Source organism: Acinonyx jubatus, chromosome D4 (genome assembly GCF_027475565.1).
Source record: "Acinonyx jubatus isolate Ajub_Pintada_27869175 chromosome D4, VMU_Ajub_asm_v1.0, whole genome shotgun sequence".
NCBI lineage: Eukaryota > Metazoa > Chordata > Mammalia > Carnivora > Felidae > Acinonyx > Acinonyx jubatus.
Window position 1 is genome coordinate 73,069,505 of NC_069391.1, and position 23,082 is coordinate 73,092,586.

Sequence of the window (23,082 nt, forward strand, 5' to 3'; positions counted from 1 at the left end):
ATTAATTATAATATAGAAATTGCACATTGGAAAATGCACACTTGTTGATATGTTGCTTTGATCCAAGGACACAAAATACTTACAGTACTTAATCTTCATTTATTCCCTGAGATGAAATGGTCATGACATAGACAATTACTATTTCTATTTTGCATATTAAATAATGGGAGTTAAAAACAAGTAACAATGCCAAGGTCAATGAATAGGGGATTAGTAAATTAAGTTTTCTTTGCTCAATTTTTCTAGGTTCATCCAGTGAGATTCAATAATGGGAATCTTCTGTTATGGACTGAAAGTTTGTGTCCCACCCAAACCACACCCAGGCTGTACAAATTAATATGTTCAAGTCTTAATCCCTAATGTGATGGTCTATGGAGGTGGGCCTTTGAGAGATAATGATGTCATGAGGGTGGAACCTTCACAAACATTAGTCTCCTTACAAGAATGGGAAGAAGCCAGAGCCCTCTGTCTCTCGGCCATATGAGGATATAGCAAGAAAGCAAACCAGAAAGAAGTTTTCTTATCAGAATTCCAGATCATGCTGGTAGCCTGATCTTGGACTTAAGAGTCTCCAAAACTGTGAGACATTTCCTGTTATTAAAGGCACCCCATCTATGGTATTCTGTTATACAGCCAAAACTGGCTAAGATACTCATCTATTAACATCCTTATGTACTAATCTTGATAGATAGAGTGATAGACAGATAGATAATAAATTTGTATTGTATCTATGAAATTGTCATTTAAAAAAATGTGGAAGCTTTCAATATTGAGAATTTTTCATTTTTTTGAGAACATGTGCATATGCACGAGCAGAGGAGGGGCAGAGGGAGACAGAGAAAAAGAGAGAGAATATTAAGCAGGTTCCATGCCCAGCAAGGAGCCCACCCAGCAGGGAGCCTGACATGGGGCTTGATTTCATGACAGCGAGATCATGACCTGAGGCAAAATCAAAAGTCAGATGCTTAACTGACCGAGCCACTCAGGCACCCTGAGCGAGAATTTTAACAGATTATCTTGCTACCAATGAGAATTTCAATTTTAGCACAACCACTGCAATTTCATTTACGTTTATTCTTTCCATAAAGACATCTCATGGTTGATAATAACTAAAAACAGTTTTATTGTTTTACTTGTGCCACTCTTTCCATGTCAAGAGATTCACAAACAAGAAGAAAAATCTTAAACCAGACCAGGTGACCTAATTTGGGGGTTGAGAAAATTGTGTGTGCACATCCACATGCACATGCTGACTCGAAAGTCACCCTTTCAAGGGCTTCTGTAAGGCTCATCACATAGAACAGATCAAAATTAATTGTTGGGGGACAGAGCTATTACGGCTGTGTCCTCTTGGACCAATACATATAAAGGCAATGGTGGAAAGTCAATAATGTCACTAGGTCAAGGGCACTTGATAATACAGAGCCAATAAATGTTCTTCGTCCGTATTTACACAGAGCTGATCTTAAAAAAAAAAAAAAAAAAAAAAAAAAAAGCCATAAGCTCTACTCATGTGAAAATCGCAAGGCTTTTGTGGAAGTTACCATCCAGTACATATTTCTGCTGTCAGACTACTTCTGTCACTGCATTTAAACCATGAAGTGCATTTGCTGCTGATTCAACTATTATGGCAGGAAAATGACCTGTAAAGTTCTTTTGAGGAGCCTGGCATTCTGCATATATTATAGAAATACAAGAGGAGAGAAAATGTGTTAAAAATGAAGTTTATGAAAAGTCATCCAACTAAACTTTACACTTCATGGAATACAGAGACTGCCTGATTTCTGAGACTAAAGAAGGGGGAACAAAAAGAAACCTGTCAAGGCAGAAAATCTCCATATTCTCATGTTTTCAAGGGCAGTTGTCAACTTTTTTCTAACTAGGAAATCTCCACGGTAAGTGACAAAGTAAAAAATGTGCCAAACTGTATTATTTGACCTCTTTTTGGTGGCTCTGATGTGCGAAGAACTTAATAGATTGGAATGTATGCTTTATTTAGGGGGAGGGGCGTCGAAAAGTGACAAATGTGTGGGACTAAGATCTGAGAGCACTCTGTGACTGAAAGCAGTGACAAAGGCCTCAAATTTTACGAGCTCTCCAAAGGCAGAGACCTTGGTTTCATGTGAGAAAGAGTTCCAATTATATCCCTCAGAGTTAAGAGTGAGTATCTCTGCTTCGTTTGTAGCAATCAGTTGACTAAGAGACGAAATTTCCAAATCTAGACCACAACTCGGTGCCAGAACATTTATCAACACTGAGCATCTCTCATCCCTGAAACTGTAAAACACCAACAGCAACAAATTCACTGGAGGAGCTCTGAAGGGCACTGCTATTTTCCACATCAAGACATTCTGCCAAGAGGGGCTGGGGCTTAGAGGTCAGGGAGAGCCAAGTCTTGCCCTCGGGACCCCCAGTTGGGGGTAGGGAACAGAAAGGAGGCATTAACCATTTCACTGCTGCTCAGAGGTAACTGGGCTGTGAAAAGGGTTGTTTGTTTGTTTGTTTGTTTGTTTTCTGTCCCAGCTGAATGGTTTGAAATCAAACCCAGGGTTGTGTTTCCTGACCCAGAATGGGAATTTTATTCCTTAATCATATCTCCCTGGCTGCTTCACTGACCAGCTTCAGTGAGAGAGGCTAGCACATTATTTATAAGAATTAAAGAGCCTGGGGAGTCGGGTGGAGAAAGGACATTTTGATCATAGCAGCACTCACAAGCATCAATACAGCTTAAAAGTCGGTCCACATTTCCATCAAAACCTCCTGATTTCCAGCCATCTATAACCGGGCTATAAAAATCACTCCTAGACTGCAATTCGGCAAATAGTGCCTCAGCTGAGGGGAAAACTGCCCCCTCTTGGATGCTGTGGGTTTGTTTTGGTTTGCCTTTGTTTTAGTGATTTGAGGGAAACACACAGATATTTTTGAAAGATGCTCCTTAAAAGTAATCCCCAGAAGGAGAAAATGTGAGCACTTGAAGCTGTTCCCTTGTGTTCCCACCTTCAGTGGAAGCAGTGACTTTGACTCCACTGCTAATCCTGTCATGGTCCCCATTACTTTTGGCATTTTCGAGAAACAAAAGCAACGGGCAAAGCCTTTCTTTCCTTCAAAGGCAGGTAGTCAGCAGAAAGGCTCCAAATGTCTGTGAGGTTTGTATTCCCCGAGCCACCTCAAAGGACAGGCTGTTGACTGTTGTCTCAGAACTAATTTCCTCCGAATAAAGACCTAATTGGTGTGATAGCACCACAGAGCTCAGCATTTTTAATTGCCTCAAGGTGCTTATTTGCAGGGAAGGGATAAACTCAGGAGGATCCAGGAAGGGAGGGAGGAAAACCGGGCTCGGTGTCTCAGATGTATCCAGTCATTCTCTCTCATCACTTCCTCATCTGTGAGTTTCCTCTTTCCTCATGGGCAGAGGCCTCTGCACCCCCAGGGCAAAGCCACCTGGCCGGCTGGGGCATCTGGGCTGAAAAACCGAGACTATAAAAGTGCACTGGGGAGGAAACAAGCCCTTGGTATCTGAGCCATGGGAGGAAGAACATGACAGAGCAGCATCCTGGCTCTAAGAGTAAGTGGGGTTGCCTCTGGGAGACATGTGGACCTAAAGGAAGGGAGTCCTGGAGCTCCACGTGCTGTGAGCGCAGTATTTCCTCACGGATTTCAACTCAGGGTACATTCCTTCAGATTCCTCAAACTCAACATTCATCTTTTTTAAATGTCCCCGGGAGAGGAAACTACTCCCATTTCACCCCTGAGGAAAGCACAAACAGAAAAACCAGGTGATGTGGTATCTGAGCCAATACTGGAATCTCGTCTCATATGTCCCCCTTTGGGACTTTAGCCCTCCTGGCCTGGCGGATGGGGAGGGAGACAAAAATATTTTTTCAACCTTTTGTGAGTTCTTATAAAGTAGGGGGGGAAAAGACCTTTTAAGTCCTTTCACTTGGAATACTGCACTTAAGAGCACGGCAAAGGCCCCTGTCCTGGGACGCACACATTCAGGAGGCTTCCATGGTTGGCTGCCTACCACAGAGACAGTCTGCAAGACCAAAGGCACATGCCCACCCAGAGTCTCTACCCTGACCCCTTCAAGACCACGAACCCAGTATCTCCTGCCCAAACAAGCTCCAACTCCTCTAGACCTCTCCGCCTCTGCCTCACTGGGGTTCATCAGTTACTGACCAAAAGCCCAGGGTTTTAAAAATATGCACAAACAAGGGTACCTGCATGGCCCAGTCAGTTGAGCATCCGACTCTTGATTTTGGCTCAGGTCACCGTTTATTTTCTGTTAGGGCCAGGCGTAAGGCAGAGTAAAGATAAGAGAAGCAAAAAATTTTAGCAAAGGCTTTATTGGGAGCTAAGGTCTCAGGCGAGGTTCCGCAACTCAGAGAGAGAGAGAGAGAGAGAGAGAGAGAGAGAGAGAGAGAGAGAGAGAGAGAGAGAGAGGAGTCAGGAAGTCGTGCCCGGGTGTGGTGGGGCAGGGTTTTTAAGCAGCAGCCCTTCTTAGGTCCAGGTGGGCTTTTTCGCACCAGGTTGTGCTGTCGCTTGGTGATTGGCTGACCTTCAATTCCTTCTGGCGCGCTATTCGGGACCTTCCATTGGGGGATTTTCCACTGGCAAGATGGCCGTCACCTCCACTGTGGTTCCAGGGACATCCTGACCGTTTCTAGTTCTCTTTCCTTTCGCAGCTTACTCAAATTCCTACTTATGTCTAGCACATTCCCTCTGGTTTATTCTGAAATTCTAACATTCCCTTCGATTTTTCTAATAGTTATTTTTCTAGTCATTACAAGTCCTAATAAAACTGATATTGCACTGATATTATACGAAAATTAAAAATTAACCATAAGCACACATGATGACATGAGGCCTTTAAAAGGCTTTGCTTCTTTACTCTCTTCCCTACCTGGCCCATCTCCAAATTCAGACTTTTGCTAAGCTAGTTTAGTTTCAGGCTACTTTGAAGTGCTGAATGTCTCTCCCTTCCAATCCAAGAATCTTACTTGAAACTTACAGAATCCCATCTGGAAGACAAAAATCTAGTTTCCTAACCTCGACCATATACAAAATCAAATTCCACGTAAAGATAAATTGTATCATGGTGCGGTTTCCCGGGTGGCTCAGTCGTTTTATCCAACTTCAGCTCAGGCCATGATCTCATGGTTCGTGAGTTCATGCTTCAGATTCTCTGTCTCCCTCTGTCTGCCCTCTCTTTCTCTCAAAAAATTAACATTAAAAAAATTTTTTTTAAAGATTAACTGTATCCTGAAAAGACTCCATTTATAACTACCTAAAAAAGCTCTTGAAACATTTTGTCAGGTGGAACTCTGGCTAGCTGAGGAAGGGGAAAGCTGCAGGGCAATGAACTGGGATGTGGGAACACAGAATGGAGACCAAGAACACACCAGAAAGCAAAGTAGACAGAGTCAAGCCTGAGGGTAAACACAGAAGCCAAACACAGCAATAGGGAGATGTCCACCCAGGGCCGAGGGTCATGCCAAACCCAGAGGTCAGTGAAATGCAGTAGAGCAAGGCAGGACAGCGGAAGCAGCCATGTGAACCTACACTTTGGTTTTGAGACCCAAGCAGGAAGCAAGACCTAAATTTCGAGCACACGGCAGAAGACACCAAGTCTTTACACTCCTATACACCAGGCAGGTTACAGAGCATATTCTTGTACTTATGGGATTTAATCTTCACGGATGGTGACTTACATATTATCACCCCTACTTACAGATGAAGAAACTGAAGCTCAAAGACCTTCCTCACCTGACTCAGTGTAAATGTGAAAGAGAGGGGACAGTTCTTGAACCCAGGCTTCTTCTAAGGCTCAACCAAACACACACTCTCCAGTTAAACCCCCAGGCTCCAGACTCAGCACACACAGGAAATGAGGACAGCTCTCAGCTCACACAGTGATGCTCAGACTTCCTGGATTCCCTTTTGTTACCCAATGTGATCAAGGTGGGAGGGGCAAGAAGAACCTTTGTACTATTTCTGGTTGTCACTTCTCAGACAGCCATTTATGGTAGCTCCATGAGTCTGACCGCTGGGAACACCCCAGACATATCATGCCAGCAATGGATTTATGATGATCCTAACTACTGCCATCCAATCTGCTAACCTGTGCAGGGCACAGACATCAGGAAATATGTCTTTCTGTAAATACAGTACAGGGGAACTTATTTGTTGTGGCAGCAAGGAGCAGAAAAGGACATTTCTCTCGGGGCCCCCAATGGAAAAAAAAAAAAAAAGAATGATGTATGATATAAGGTAGGGTTTAATCATGCCTGACACCTCTGGATAATCAACTGGAGTCATACTTGGGAACAAATGTTTTTCAAGGTTGGAATGGAAGAATAATAAATGGGGAGGAGCTTATGAAATGGGACAGCATAACCTGATAAGAGACTGAACTACTGTAGTGCAGCATCCTTACTGGAAAGCTGCCTAGCAATTCGAGAGTTTTTAAGGATCATCAAAATGGCAGCTGAATGTTTTGTTTTCCATTCATGTGATCTGCACCAGACTCATCCCAGGAGAAGTTCATAGTCTAGGTTTAGGAGGCCTACCATAGGTCAAAGCCATTATCCTCAGGATTCCCAACAGCATGAAGCATTACCTAGATCTCCCAGGGAAAGCTGGCATCATCTACAAGTCTCCAGGCCAGCTCAGGCAGAGGTGGATCTTGTTCCTGCCTGGGTCAAGATAACTACACTGTGGGGTGTCTGATAAAACATGAAACACAAGCCACCAGATAGGAACCTGGTACCACACAAAGCATGTGAGGCTGGGCGCCTGGATGGCTCAGTCTGTTAAGCTCAGGTCATGATCTCATGGCTCGGGAGTTCAAGCCCCACGTCGGGCTCTGAGCCAACAGCTTAGAGCCTGGAGCCTGCTTTGGATTCTGTGTCTCCCTCTCTCTCTATCCCTCCCCCACTCGCACTCTCTTTCTCTCTCTCTCTCTCTCTCTCTCTCTCTCAAAAATAAGTCTACATTAAAAATTTAAAAAAAAAAAGCATGCAAAGGGATACTCACTTCAGTGTTGAGTATGATTCAAATTAACTTCAAATCAAAGGAAAATACCGATCCTCTCTCCATAAGAGTATAACAGGATGAAGAAAAGCAGCTCATGGAAGTCACTGAGGAAGGATCCCCTGATGAAATCTAGTACTTTCCTACCAAAATTCTGCCACCAGGCAAGGGGCAATTTAAACTTGAGATATTCACGACTATGTGAATGTAATCCCTAAATAGTCCAATCCAACTGCTGCCATTTCGATTGCTTAGAATCAATGCCAACTTCTACCTATACTCACACAACAGAGAACACTTTAATATCTCAACCTTTTGGAAACTGAATGTATTAAAAAAGGATAAAATTGAGCAATATCTCATATCAAAATTTTCGTTTCTTTTGTCACAACTAGGTTGTCAGATTGTTATTTTTAATGGTAGTGGTAGAGTCCTCTACATTTCACAAAGAACTTTCCGTTGTGACCTTAATGTTTACAGCTCTGCATTTTGTTCAACAAACAACAACCGATCATCTGTTTTGTGCCAGTCTCTTCCAGACACTAGAAATGGCAAAGATGAATAAGTTAAGAAAGCTGTCTTGAATACTCAGTCTAAGAACAGACACAGATGCATGAATGGCTCACAAAGATATATTGTAATAAGGCCTGTGATAGAGATACATGCAAAATAGTACATGAACACAAATGGGGTTAAGTAATTTTCCCAAGGTCAAATGCAGTGGAGGAAGAAACTAAACCCATGGCTGCTAATTCAAATCTGGAAAGTTCTATACCATACCAAAGCTACTTTCTTAGGTCAATCATACTCCGAGAGCTTCATCAAGTTTCAATGATTTAAAACTCCTGTTTTATAAAATTAATTTGTTCTCTCTTACACCTGTCCCTCAGAGTCCTTTCTCCATACATTGATTTATTTTTCAGTCTTCACCACTAAGTCCCTGTGGCCACTCTTGACTTTCCTTGCCCTTTAGGTTGTAACAAGATTCACCAGTCGGACCCAATTGGAAATCCTTTCCCTCTTGCTCATTCTCTATCTTCCCTACACTGTAATCTGTTCTGAATCTAACAGGCGTGACTTGTCTTGAACAAACATACCACAACACAGCCATAGTAACACAGAATCCTTCAAGGCAATCACCATAAAGGAGGCTATACATTTATTCTAATGATGCTACGATTGCCCCACGGTCATATCATATTGGGAACTTTTCTTTTAAAACTACATTTGGCATTTGCAATTCCTTTAGCTGTAATGGTGGCAAAACATCCTTTTGATGTTTGTTTTGATTTTTGGAAATAGTCAAAAGATCCATGCAGTGAAGGTAATTCCATTTTCATTCAAAACAAGTTATTACTTTAATCTATTGATACTTGTTTTCTACAGTGGTTCATAAATAGGCTCAATGAGCAATCCAAATATATTTTGAGAAATGTTACTATGATTGGAACAAAAATATAACTTCCTATGGTGATTTCCTTAAGTAGGTACAAAAGCCTAGTAGAAATAGAAATACTAAGTTATTTTTGTTTCTTGCTTGTATATATTGTGTTTTAACCATAAAAGTGTACCATAAGAAATGTGTAAATTCTCAAATTTTAAAAGGCAATGCCTATTTAAATGTATAGAAGCTATCATATTTGTCAAAAAACATATATAATTATCTTAGAACTCTGCCTTGTAGACAATGTTCTGTGACATCTGAGGGACCTCCCAGCGCCAGGAAGGGTAAAAATTTGGTAGTTGCTTATGAAAAAGGAACCCAGATCCACATCTCACTCTGCCCACCATGAAGCTATCAATATGAGATGCTGTTTTATCTATTTTTGACGTTGGCATTCTGGTTATATTTTGTTTGAAGATACAGTTTGCTGCTAAATCAAATTTGAAAGGCAATACTACTTTGAAAACAAATACAGCTCTTTCCACCGCCATGAATCTCATGTATTCACACATTTTACTTATTTATTTCATTTTATTTTACTTTGCTAAGTGACTTTCCTGGGGCTAATGCTGATTTAAAAGTGATAGGAGTGTTCTGAGTTTCAACTGATTAAATATGTAAAGATTCAAATGCAAAAAATGTCTGTTCTGACACTGAGGAATGACAGAAATCAGTTTAGCAACTGTGGAAAGATTAAGAATTTCAGTAAAAAGCATTCATGCTACATGGCAAAAAGCATCGCAAAACTATTTAGAGATTAGGAGATCTGACTCAGGCCCTAACACCAACTAGACTATCAGTGAGGTCCCTAAAAACCTTCTGGATACCACTGCACACCAATAAGAAGGACAAAATCCAGGACACTGACAACACCATATATTGGCAAGGATGAGGAACAAAAGGAGCTCGCCTTCATTGCTGATGGGAATGCAAAATGGTACTTGGCCACTTTGGAAGACAGTTGTTTTTTTCAAAACTAGACAAGCTCTTACCATATGATCCCGAAAACTCACTTCTTGGTATTTACCCAAAGGAGATAAAACATATGCCCACATAAAAACCTTTACATAGATGTTTATAGCAGCTTTACTTATAATTGCCAAAACTTGGAGTCAACTAAAATGCCCTTCAGTAGGTGAATGGATTCATAAACTGGGGTACATCCAGGCAGTGGAATATCATTCCACACTGGAAAGGAAATGAGCTCTCAAGCCAGAAGACGACTTGGAGGAAACTTAAGTGCATATCATTAAGTAAAAGAAGCCAATGCGAAAAGGCTACTTACTGTAAGGTTCCAACTACATGACGCAAAACTATGGAAAGAGTAAAAAAAATTTTTTTAAATCAGCTGTTGCCAGGAGTTGAGGAGCAGAGGAGCAATGAATATGTGGGGCACAGAGGATTTTCAGTGTATTCATGAAAATACTCTATATGATACCATAATGATAAATATATGTCTTTATACATTTGCCCAAACCCATTGAACCTACACCAAAACGAAACTATGTACTTTGAGTGATTATGTAGTGCCAGTGTAGGTTCATCTTGTAATCAATGGTACCACCCTTGTTGGGGATGTTGACAATGGGGAGGCTATGCATGTGTGGGAATAGAGAATATGTAAGAAACCTTTATTATACCCTCCCCTCAAATTTTCTATAAACCTAAAATCGCTCTAAAAAGATAACGTCAATAAAAATATCCTATTAACATCTCCATCTCTAGAAGAATACAAAACATGCAGTAAAATTCAACACCTCTTCCCTGGGGTAGGGGATGGGGGGAAAGGAAACATTTAGAGCATCAGGAATAGGAAGAAACATCCTTATTCTGGTAAAATGAATCTCGTTAAACTAGACAACAAACCTAATGATAAAACATCTGAATCACTCCTTTAGAAAAAAACCCTATTTCTGGGGTGCATGGGTGGCTTAGTCGGTTAAGCATCTGACTTCAGCTCAGGTCTTGATCTCATGGTTCGTGGGGTCAAGCCCCACGTCATACTCTGTGCTGACAGCTCAGAGCCTGGAGCCTGCTTCAGATTCTGTGTTTCCCTGTCTCTCTGCCCCTCCCTTGCTTGTACTCTGTTTCTCAAAAATGAATAAATAAAAAAAATAAAATAAAAAATAAAAAAGCGTATTTCTATTCAACATCATATGGAAGACACTAGCCAGCTCAATGATGTAACAAAAAGAAAGGAGTAACAACTGAAAGGAAACAAAACTGTCATCATTCATTGATCAAGTTCACTAATTATACTGTTCAGATTTTAGATATTCTTTCTTAAGGATTAAAAATCGTCATCTCCTGTTTAATCTCAGTAGCAGGTACACAGGAGTCTGTAATATGATTTTCTGTATTTTTGGTTTCAGATAATCTGTAATTTAAATTTTAATATTAACTTAAACTAGGTTTAAAAAAAATACTTGCACCTTGTTAATGTAAAAATATCCTCCAGAGTATATCTTTAACATAGTCAGATCAACTAAGGAAGAGAATTTTCAATCTTTAATTCTTTAAATCATAGAAATAAAGATAAATGAAAGTGATAGGTACCAGAAATTAAAACAATGCCTACGAAAACAATCCCAGGAAAAAGATTAATTTCATCCTTGGTGAACTGTCCCTTTGGCCTATGGCTTAAGACATGAAAGTCTGTAACAGATGTGTCCACATTTGAACACATGCCCTCAGCCGACTTTAAGATACAAAAAGCAAAACTTGGGAGATTGAAAACAAATTTTCATTTATTTAGGGACACTAAAAAATGCAAACAAGACTAAATCTCTTATGAAGCACTTAGTCATCAGAATTAAGAGATGAAGAAAAGAATAGTTTATGACTTGGTTAGTTGTTTTTACTCGCTGGCAGTCTTAGATAAATTCATATATACACACATATATAATAAAGCCTTCACTCATGTAGGCAATGTCTTACAAATATATCACAATCTCCTTAATTTCTAGAGCTGTGGTTCTCAGCCTGGCCGGGGGTGGCTTCTCCAGGATGTACGGCAGATCTGTGAGAGGAGGCTGGACACTGCCTAGCCAAGAGCCAATCGTGGCTACCGTCGCTGAAAGGAACATTACCTAGGTAACAGAAGCCTGAGGGAAGGGGAACATTAACTTCCAGTTTGAGGAGTGGCTGAACCTTCATATTTGAAAGATTATCTAGGTTATTAAATTATTACCGGAAGAAATCTAGCCTTCTGTTGCTTTGAACCGTAGATGATTAGAACAGGGTAGACATCTGAGTAAATGATGCTATAAGCACGTTTTACACAACTTGGTTTGCTGCCAGGGCTTTGCAGTAGTCAAATTTAATTTTAGTGACACTATGAAATGTAGTGTGCTGTACATAAAATATTAATGTAGCACATAATTGGGCAGTCCAAAATAACTGAGTTTATATACACTGATAAATGCTTGGTGAAATGCTCTGTCATTTATAGACCCCTCAAAAAAGTGCATTAGAATATCCATTCTAATTCAACTTGCTCGTACTTCCTCTGATAGTTCTCTCCTGTGGATGTACATTAGAAGAACCCAACCAGAGGGCGCCTGGGTGGCTTAGTCAGTTAGATATCTGACTTGTGATTTCAGCTCAGGTCATGATCTCGCTGTTGGTGGGATCAAGCCCTGCGTTGGGATTCTCCCTCTCTTTCCATCTGCCCCTCCCCTGCTATGCTCTCTCTCTCTCTCTCTCTCTCTCTCTCTCAAAATAAATAAGAACTTAAAAAAAAAAAAAAAAGGACCCAACAGTTCCCAAGAAGAGATCTTATTCTTTGGGAAAACGACAGAGGGGATGTTATAGAATTAGACAAATTAATACACCCTATAAGGAAACAGTGAAAAAGTTTTCCCCGGTTTCTTCATCCGTAGGTCAGCTAGCTATGGGAGCCTACTCTCATCAACTGATCTGTGTGGATTCACCACTGACCTGTGAGTTTATACTGGACTTTTTCAAATTTCCTAATAAATAACTACTTGGTGGAGCCAGAAGAAAGAGATGGACCATAAGTAACAGGGTGGTAGCGAGGAACTTTCAACAAGGAAGGACATTTTTCAACCCATTTCTCACTCTCTGGTCTGAGGACTGGAGAGCATAGAACAGTCATTTTAGTGACCCTAAAATCTCCAAAGAAAGCTTGCTATTGTGGGAGGGCCTTGACAACTGCATTGAATTTTCATTCAAAATGTCGCTCCTTTTACAGGGTGGAATTTTCTCATTTAGCCCTGGTTTGACTCTTTATGATTTATCTTTGCTTTTTTTGATTTTGTCTTTTCCTACTATCCTCTTTACTTACACTTGGAGCAAGGCCTTAGTAGGCTATTTACTTGGGGAAGGCCAAGTGCATGTTAAAATGTTTTCCCACCCGGTCTGTTATCATCAAAGCACAAAGTGATATAGGCAAGTCTCTATGTATACAGCACTTCAAAAAAAATTTTTTTTAAGATTTGTTCTTCTTTGAGAGACAGAGTGTGAGTGGTGGAAGAGCAGAGAGAGGGAGACATAGAATCTGAAGCAGGCTCCAGGTTCCAAGCTCCAGGCTGTCAGCACAGACCCCAACCTAGGGCTTGAACTCACAGACTAGGAGATCATGACGTGAGCTGAAGTCGAAGCTTAACTAACTGAGCCACCCAGGCACCCCTCTATGTACATAGTAATTTTTAAACAAGACTCCATCAGTGCCTCACAAATGCTATGTAAGAGGAACTAGAATAAAGGGCCGAATCCTGAGAAATAGATGTCTTTGGTCCCGTGGAACTAGTTAGTTCCATGTAACATGCAAACATAAAACTACTAAAGTTCTCACTGCCAGCATTGTATAATGGATGAAATAGTGGTTCTAGACTTAGAGATAAGAATTCCAGTACCAGATTTGCCATGTATGAGCTGAAGACCTGCCAAAAACATGTGATTTTCCTCGTGAGTTTTCCAAAGAGGGGTTTTCAATCTTCTCCACGTCTTTGAAGCTTCCAAACACCAAAACAAACCAACAACAAAAAACCTTTCCTCTTAGGAAATACCTTGCCTCAAACTTCTTACACCAAATAGACCTCTCTTGGCTTCCTAGCCAACCCCTTACCTACTAACTCACTAAAATAACTATTTCCCCTGTTTCCTGCTTCCCTGTCCCAAAGGAACAAGCTGTAACCTTTCTCCTGCCCTTGAAGTGTGTAACCTTGGCCCTGGAACCAATTTCTGTCCACTTCTTCTGAGAACTTCCATCAACTACACACCTATTACGCATCTCCAATGCCTTCTCTCAAGTATTTTCCCATCATAAAAGTAAGTATCATCCAGTCTCTCCCTTCTTCATTAAAAATCACACATACCCCATCTATTTCTTTTCTCCATTTCACAATCATATTTCTCAAAAAAGAAGTCAATACTCACCCTCAACCATACTCCTCCGTTTACTACAAACAAGTTTTATTCCCCCTTACTCCTCTAACAATGTTTCATCCAAAACCACTTGCCAAAAACTAATGGACACAGTATTAGATACCATTAATTTTGTCTTTTCCTTGGTCTATTCTTTTGTCTTCCATGGAAACACTTCTTTTTGTTCCTTCATACTTCTTTGGGACTCCTCTTCAGCTCTCTTCATGGAAACCGCTTCTTCTGCCTATACGTTGGGTATCATAGTCCCCTGGGGTGCCATTCCCAATCCTCTGCTATCCTCGCTCTTCCTGGAAGATTTCTCCCACTCCCCTACCTTCAATTACACTTCAGATATGTCAATGATGATCAAATCTTTTTGGCTAGCCTAGACTTCTCCCCTGGGTACCTAAACTTATTATGTCAAACTGCCCACTAAAACGTTCACCTGAACATTGGCACATATTTTATCCTCAATTTATCTAAAGAGAACTTTTCTTCCCACCTCACTCTCCCAACCAGCTTTTTTTAAAATGTTTATTTATTTTACAGAGAGAGAGAGAGAGACAGAGCATGAGTAGGGGAGGGGCAGAGAGCGAGAGGGCGACACAGAATCTGAAGCAGGCTCCAAGCTCCAAGCTGTCAGCACAGAGCCCAACGTGGGGCTCAAACCCACAAGCCACGAGATCATGACCTAAACCAAAGTTGGACACCTAACCAACTGAGCCATCCAGGCACCCCTAACCAACTCTGTTTTCAGTTGAAGCAGAATCATCTACACCAAGGCCTATACCAGTCCTCTAAGAATCATTTTTATTCTGCTTTCTATGCACAGATCAAATCAATCTCTAAGTCCTGGTGAAACCATTTCCTTACATCTCATAAATCTGCCTACTTCTACTTGCATTATCTGTTTCAGACCTTGGTTGCATTACTGTAACAACCTTCTATCTCCTGATTTTCACTTGTTTCTAAACCAGGGTTCTGCAAAGAACAGCCTACTGGCCAAATCTGATCCCCTGTCTGGTTTTGTAAATAAAGTTTTACTGGAATATAGCCATGTACATTCATTTACACATGAATGTACTGTCTATTGCTGCTTTAGGGGATGCTACCAAACAAGAGGGAGATTATGACCCACAAAGGTGAAATTATCTACTATTTGGTCCTTTACAGAAAAGCTTTACCATACCCTCATCTAAAACATTCTCTGCCCTCAAAATTAATCATTCCTCTACCCAAGGGCCCAAAGTGACTCAGGGCAAACTTCAACTTTCTTAGCATATCATTTAAGGTAATTCAAAAAAAATGAATTACTGTTCCAGCCTCACCTCTCACCATCCCCATCAAGCCCCACCTCTAACCTCATTGAATATGCCATGGCTCACAATATGCCACAGAGACTTATACATGGGATCCTTCTCCTTTGAAGTCTTAGCCAATCCCCCTAGATGAAAGTTGGACCTACCTAAGTGTAAATTTACCTGGACAGCTCTTACTTTCTTGGTAGGATTCAAATTAGATGTAGCCTCCTTAAGGAAACCCTCCCTAATCACCACATTTTAGTCAGGTGTCTCTCTTTCTTGCTCCCATATTCCACTGGGCTTTCCTCTCAATCTCACTCTATCATAACTGCTTCTTCTTTGTCTTTGTCCTTTAACTATAAAGTTATTGTAGACGGGAACAATAACTTGTTCCCCACTGTATCTGTAGAAACTATCAAAGTGTCTGACAGGTTGGCTGTGCTTCAGAAATATTTGCTAACTGAATAAATGAAACAGTAGTTAATTATCATCTCTGAACTTTTTCTCAACTATGCTATAAAATGAAGATCATAAAATCTAACCTATAGGTTATTTGATGACTATGCATCATTTATACACCCCTAGAATATGCTTATTACCTATCATTACTTAACACTCAGTAAATGCAACGATACTGCCTCTACCTCCCATAAATGGACCAGATTTCTATTCACTTAGCGTAAAAGAATAAAAATATAAAGATATACAGCCTCTGCATTCAAGAAACTTAAAAATTGATGGGTGGTAGGAAAAGAAGTTACTACAAGTCAAAGTGCAGAAAAGAGAATAGACACCCAAATAAAAGGACTGCATTGCCAGATGGCTTGTTTTAAGTAGTAAGTTATAACTGGTTCACCATTTTTTTAGTATATGTTATATTAATACTGAAATGCAACCTTGTAGAGTTATAGCACCAAAAATAATAAAAAAACAATGGTGAGGTTCATTTACAAATAAAAGTGGCAGCCTTAAAAATAAGTATAAGAACTTGGCCAGAAGCTTTTCACAAAAGTCTTATCTAAACTTATAGAAAGCAAAATATATATTGGCCTTAAACTGTGCCTTTCTGAAGGATGTCAACAGTGAGTTCACCAAAAAAGAAATACCGGTGACCTGTAAGTAAAAAAAAAAAAAAAAAAAAAAAAAAAAAAAAAAAAATCAAGCTTATGAGTGGAGATTCTGGACTCAGAACCAAGATGGAGTCTGTCTTACTAACTTGGGCAACTGGTGAACTTCAATTTCATTATCTGTAGAAATGACCTAACAATACTGTATTAGTCAAGATGCTTGTAGCCTCAAGAAGCAGAAACACTAATTCAAAATAGATCAAAAATAAGAAACATGACATCATACTCAGCTATAGCATTTCCAGAAATGCCCAGCCAACACTCCATATCTTACTGGAGATTTAATGTCTTACATGTCTGATTGGCTGAATGAATCACTGCCTGTTAGAATGGAATCACTCCTGTATCAATTAGGCCCACCCCTAAAGTTACAGGTGGGATAGGTTACAAAGGAGAAGAATGGATTATTGTGGGGGGGAAAAACTGCAATTCTGTTAAGAAGGGAAGCAAGATAAAGACTTTCTAAACGACCAGATGTATGTACCATGAATATTAATCTCATGGGTTTGATACAAAGATTAAATAAAAAGATACACTTAAAGGGTTTTGCATAAGGCTTGGTATATGGGTATGATAAATTCTCAATAAATATAGCAACTTAAAATATTTCATTATTCAAAGACTTGGGCTCTGTATTAATCATGAATTAGATTTCCCTCATGCCTCTTATGTCTTACCAAAAAACAATAAACGTTAGCTATGTTTTGTAATAGTAATAATACACATGCATAGAGAAAGTGTAAAAGTGTATACACCGAAATATTAAAAATAACTTTCTCTAAGAGGTTGGATCATAAACGGTTTAAATGTATAATTTCATTTTTGCTTATCTTGACTTTAAGCATTCTACACTAAAAGTACGTTATGTGTGGAATCAAAAAGTGTTTTTAAAACTTTATCCTTTTCCTTCATAGATTATAAAGTTGTGTGTGTTACCAACTGGCCAATATAATTTATCAAAATGTCATTTATGTCTGTCTCCCATGTTTTTCCTTTCTTATTTTTAAAAAAATTGTTTTAATGTTTATTTATTTTAGAGAGAGAGAGACAGAGTACGAGTGGTAAGGGGCAGAGAGAGAGGGAGACAGAGAATCCAAAGCAGGTTCCAGGCTCTGAGCTGTCAGCACAGAGCTCAACGCGGGGCTCAAACTCATGAGCTGTGAGATCATGACCTGAGCCGAAGTCGGAGGCTCAACTGGCCACACAGGCACCCCTCCTTTCTTATTTTTTTAAGCAGATAACCAGGCACTTAGTATTTCCTTGATTGGCGGATCTTGTTCCAGGTAAAGGTTAAGCTACTTGAAGACAAAAGCTCTTCCTATCTTTTGCACAATATAAAATTAGTTTCAAGACTGTTTGTTTTCTGGATAAACCTCTGCAAAGAGTGGGGAGAAATGAGAATATCTTTGAGGAACACTAGAAAAATGAATTGTACTCTCTTAGTTTGTCGAAAAAGGCAAAAGTCTAGAGGCCCCATGACAATAGGACTGCACTATAGTAGCTTCTGGGAAGTGGCCAGGGAAATGGTTTCATTACCCATGAGGGAAGAAGGATTTTAGACATAAGCTCTTACCCTGAGCATAAAGACCTATACCTTCAGCATGATGCGGGAGTCGTGTGCCCTGAAACCACAGGTTATCACGCCATCAGGCCACCGGGCACAGGGGCATCCCAATGCTGACCGGTGCGGTCCTGTAACTGATGGCCTGAGGGTTTACTGATGTTCTGGCACTGAGTAAGTCATTAAAATATTAACCAAATCTCTGTGGAGGAAGCGTTAATGCTGATAATGTCTGAGACTGATCTCTACCTTGGCCAAACGAGAGCTCGGAGTCCCATGTAAGTTGATTTAAATAAAATAATAAAATTATTTCTTATGTATCTGATTTTGTGAGCTAAAAGGAATTCCTTTTATTGAAGATAAAAGTTTTTAACATGGTTGTATTACTGTAGGGGTAGTATTAAAACTGAGAGATAATTTGTTTTAACGCACTTGCTTTAAGGATGAAGATTCTGATTCGGGAGAGGGCAGTGTCTTATCCAAGCACACACAGTTTATTAGTGGCACAGCAAGGGCTAGAGTTCAGGTATTCTGATTCCTATTCCAGGGTTCTTTGCATTACACCCATAATGCCTCATCTTTTGCAAAGATTAGTCGTAAGGTTTAATGTCTTTTTTGCAAAAGGATTACTCGCTACTCAAAATGCTCAGATCTATAACTGTCCTACGCTTTTGATGACAGAAGCAATTTCGCCTTGCATTACATAACTAATGTGGATTTGGAGACATCAGAAGATCTCATCACAAAGGTGTCATAGGAGGGAAAGGGTATCGTTGAAACCTTTCCATTCTGTCGCCAGGTCATTTTCCTCGCCCAGCATCAAATGGCCTCTTAGGAGATGTGGTGTCATAGGCAGAGACCACAGGAGCCAGACACCTTTGCCTTCTATTCTGGGAGGTGGCGCACAGAATACCTCACTGGCCTTGGTCAGTCCCTTCATTTTGCTGCCCTGTTCACTTGGGACTGCAAGGAAGTATTGGCCGCACAAGGATGGCGATGAAAAGAGGCATTAAAGGCACTCAGGGAGGATTACACACAATCTCCCTTTTGTTCATTAGATAAATACATTCTTCGGGGTTTTAATTAGAAATGTCAGAAAGGGATATTTTCTGGTTTGGGGATAATCGACTTATATGCACAACCGGGGTCAAAGACTCTGGTATTGAAAGGCTTTGTACCCTACCACAACCACTCAGAGTATTCCACTTTGTGTCAGGCCATGTGTCTAAGTCATACGTTGATTCTATGCAATCTGTTTGTGGAAAACAGTGCCAACTTATATCTGCTGTTCCAGAGAGCAGAGATAAAAGGAAGAGTTTCAAGTTGTTAGATAGAATTCCTTCAATGTAAAGAAGAGATGCTTAATATTTATATCAACATTTGTTTCCCAAAACACTCGTCCCTTAAGTCTTACTTGGAAAACACTGCATAACATAGCGCTTTTTTTCTTTTTAGAAAATCACAATTTTTCATGAAAATAAGAAAAGCTCTAAAAGTTGTGTATAATAAAGAAAGCTGTATTAATTTGTTGAACCCAGAACCTTGCAAACTTCTTTGACTGCAGAACACATTTTTCCTGGGCATAAATTAACCACAGCAATGAACCGGCCCTCTGAAAATACAATTCTGGATTGAAAAGTACTTTCTCAAAAAGAGAGCAGTTTCTGTCACTAAAATTTCAAGCAGGATTATATGACCAACTGGCAGGAAGTTTCTGGGGATTTCTGAATTGAATGGGATAATGTATTAAGAGACTTCAAAGATCTCTTTCAATTCCCAAGATGTAATGATTCTATTCTACCCTAAATCAGTAACATTATTTAGTATCTTTTGTGGCTACTGTTAGATACAAAGAGGAGCATCTTTTGTGTCTATTAGACACAAATGCCACAATTTGTCACAGAAAAGCCCCTTAGATTCTTATCTCATTACATCTGTGTAAGAACCCTAAAAGCAAGGTATTCTAACCCCCAAGTTGTAGAGGATGTCAAAGAGCTTAAATAAATTTCCCAAGTGGCAGAGCAAGGACAGGAACTGAGGGCCATGCACTTTCTACTCTGTGGTACCAGTTCCCTAAATCACACTAGTCTCGAAGGAGACCGTGCCCAACCAGACCTGGAACACTGATGACTCAAAGGTATGCAATGTCACTTTTGGTGCTAGCCTCTGCAGTCATTAGTAAGGGCGCAGAAATAACGCACCACTACTCTGGGCTCCTGGCGTCAACCACCTTTTACCCCCACTTCTTTCTTATCTCTGAATATTAGCAAAGAGCAGACAGTTACTTATTTCTGATTTGTGGCCTTTGTCCTTGCTGTTATCTGCTTCTGGAATGCTCTTCACAAGGCTGGCTCCTGCTCATCCATCAAGTCAACTCTCCTGATGTCACCCCAGGCCAGCTTTTCCTGCTCCCCTGTGCTGCTGCTTCTCTGGGCACAAGGTAGGACTGTCCTTCCTGCGGCCCTTGGGGTTGGGTGCAGCCAGGGCCCAGTGCTTGCCAAGTGGTTGTGCACAAAAGTGATACGGGTCGCTTCCTGACTGGAGCATCTAATTACAAGACACATACACACATGTGCATGTGTGCACACCCAGGAGCTTTCTCATATTCCTCATGACAACCGGTAACGCGTTTGAGACAGTGGCAACTCCTGCAGCCTGGGCCCCTGAAAGACTGGAAGCAGAGCCCCCTCCTGACCCATTCTGGGCATGCCACAGGAATCTGCTTTTAGGTCTAGGTGCTGGCGATCACCGCGTACCCTAGCCCAAATTTTCATGCAGGAAAAATCACCTGGAGTGTTCTTCTCCAGAGATAATTATTCAGTAGATCATGTAGCTTTAGATCAAACTTCTAGTAGATCTTTGGAATCTGGATTTCTACAAAGTTTCCAGATAGGGCTGGGGATCCCAGACCACAGTGTGGGTAGAGCTGACCCTGCCACTCCTGACTGATGGATCCTCTGATCTGAAGTAGCTACCCTCTGCTCTCCAGTCAGGTGCTACCTGTACCCCCTTCATTTGCTCCGGATCACTTAACACAACTATTGCTATTTATTTGTGTACCTATTGTCTATCTCCTCCATTATGGTACAAATTTCACGCAGACTGAGACTGGGTCTTTTTAACTGCAGTATCCCCCAAAATGCCGAAAAAGGCCTAGAACCACGAAGTGAATAAAGGAGTGAATGAATCATTAAGAAGTGTGCTCTGAATGCCTACTATATGCCTTGATTTTGTCCAAGCCCTAATAATCTCCTACATACCTTCTTTGAATAGTGAGACACGGAGAGGAATAAACACGCAAATGCATCTAGCTAAATGAAGCCTCATTTTTAGGAGTGCAGAGTCATGTGATGGGGACAAGAGTCAAGGTGGCTGAAACCCTGAGTGTAAAATGCCTTTATCCTTTGCCCTGACTGCAGAGCTTTGAGGTCAAGTGGAGCCACGGAAGCCAGGTCTGCAGGACAAAGTTGGATTTTTCTTTTCATATTTTTCCTTCCTCACATCTCCATAGGAGAGGCAAGCCTTTTGAGGACACAATGCCTAGACTCAGCATGAAAGTGTTTCTCAGTGAACCATGTCCCTGCCAGCCCAATCTGTATTTAAATTACATGAAAAATTCATGAGTTTCATAGAAACAACTTCAATCCATTATCATCACATACTCCTTTGTCTGGGAAACAGATCCCTACTGGGTACCAGGGAAGACGGTTGAGAAGACGCCAGTGTTAGGAAGAACAGACAGCACAGGGCCAGGCCATTAATCACTACCACTTATGGGTCCTCCTACTTCAAAATGGGACTTCTATTGACATCTGGAGGGAGAGAGACACAGCCCCAATAGCATCCTCATTGCATCTGTAGGTCCCTCAATCATTTCCTAGAATGGGAAAAGCAATAACTTGCATGTCTACTGCATATAAAAACAATTTGGAAAAATTGGAATTGACTTAGAGATACTTAAAAGGAGACTCAGATTTACACACGATAATATGTCTGGCGTTGGCTTTATATTCCGCTAAACACCTCTCCCCGCAAAGAAAAATGCACCTAGGGAGCAACAGAACTAGAAGAAACAGGATGGGCCATGAGTTAATAATGGTTGATGTGAAGTGGATACATGAGGGTTAATTATAAAATTCTCTCTACACTTGTGTAGGTTTGAACATTTTCAGAACGCAAAGTTTAAAAAATAAATTGAGATTTGCAGCCCGTGTACCATAAAGAAAAAAAAAAATCCCAGGGCAACTCGCAAGGTAAAAAACAAGCAGATTCTACCTGGCAAAGGCAGCCTCGTGTGGTTCCTGGGATGGAGGGCACACAGGTATACTTAACATCATTTACACTGTCTCTGATAACACAGTGTAATGGAGCAAAGTATATTCTCGACGATTGTCAGTGTGGGGAGAAATGCATTTGTAAAGATTTATTGTCACTGTTGTTTTTTAATGCTTGATGTTCTGGAGTTATTCTTAGAGCAAAATAAAAGGTGTTTCCTGTGCTGAAGGTATTTTACATGCTTTTCTTGTTGAGCAAGATTTTCTTTTTTCCCTTCTACTGTAAGTTTGGTGGGGGAAAGTCTGTACTTGAACTTTGGAGAGATGCATGGAAAGTGTGTTGCCCTTGAAGTCTCATTTAAAATAATAATGTAAGCATTATTTCAAAACTTCAATATCACTGTAACTTATACCAGAACTATCTGAAACCTAAATGGTGATTTTGTATTTTTAATTTAAAAAAAAGTTTCAGGAAGCATCTGACTCTTGATTTTGGCTCAGGTCATGACCACACAGCTCATGGGATGGAGCCCCTGCATCAGGCTCCGTGCTGTCAGCATGGAGCCTGCATGGGATTCTCTCTCTCCCTTTCTCTCTGCCACCTTTCCTGCTGGCTGACTCCCTCCCTCCCTCTCTCTCTCTCCCTCCTTCCCTCTCAAAAATAAATAAATAAACTTAAAAAGAAAAATTTCAACTGAAAAAAAGAGAAAAAAAAACAGCTCAGGGAAAAAACATAAATAGACGTTGCAAACCTTCATGATACTGAATAGTTTGCTCAATCCATGCCCTCAAATTGTCCAGGAGAGGGTTACCAGTAAAGAGAGCCAGAATGGGAAAGAAAGGGGCTGTTCTTGGGAGTCAGACAGTTCCATGTTGAAATTCTAGCTCTTTCTCTTCCGAGCTGTGTGACCTTGAATGGCTTACTTTACCTCCCTAAATCTCATCTGTGAAACAG

General features: G+C 40.6%; 2 long non-coding RNA genes across 2 annotated transcripts in view; one reads left to right on the top strand and one right to left on the bottom strand.

Annotated features, from left to right (window-relative positions):
* LOC128312227 (uncharacterized) overlaps positions 1 to 23,082 on the bottom strand; it is a 692,739-nt gene that overhangs the window by 642,033 nt on the left and 27,624 nt on the right. The window lies entirely within an intron of this gene.
* LOC128312228 (uncharacterized) lies at positions 1,346 to 22,365 on the top strand. Its single transcript, XR_008291242.1, has 4 exons — positions 1,346 to 1,895; positions 11,443 to 11,569; positions 20,200 to 20,293; positions 21,187 to 22,365. It is a non-coding gene; the product is annotated as an uncharacterized LOC128312228 (long non-coding RNA).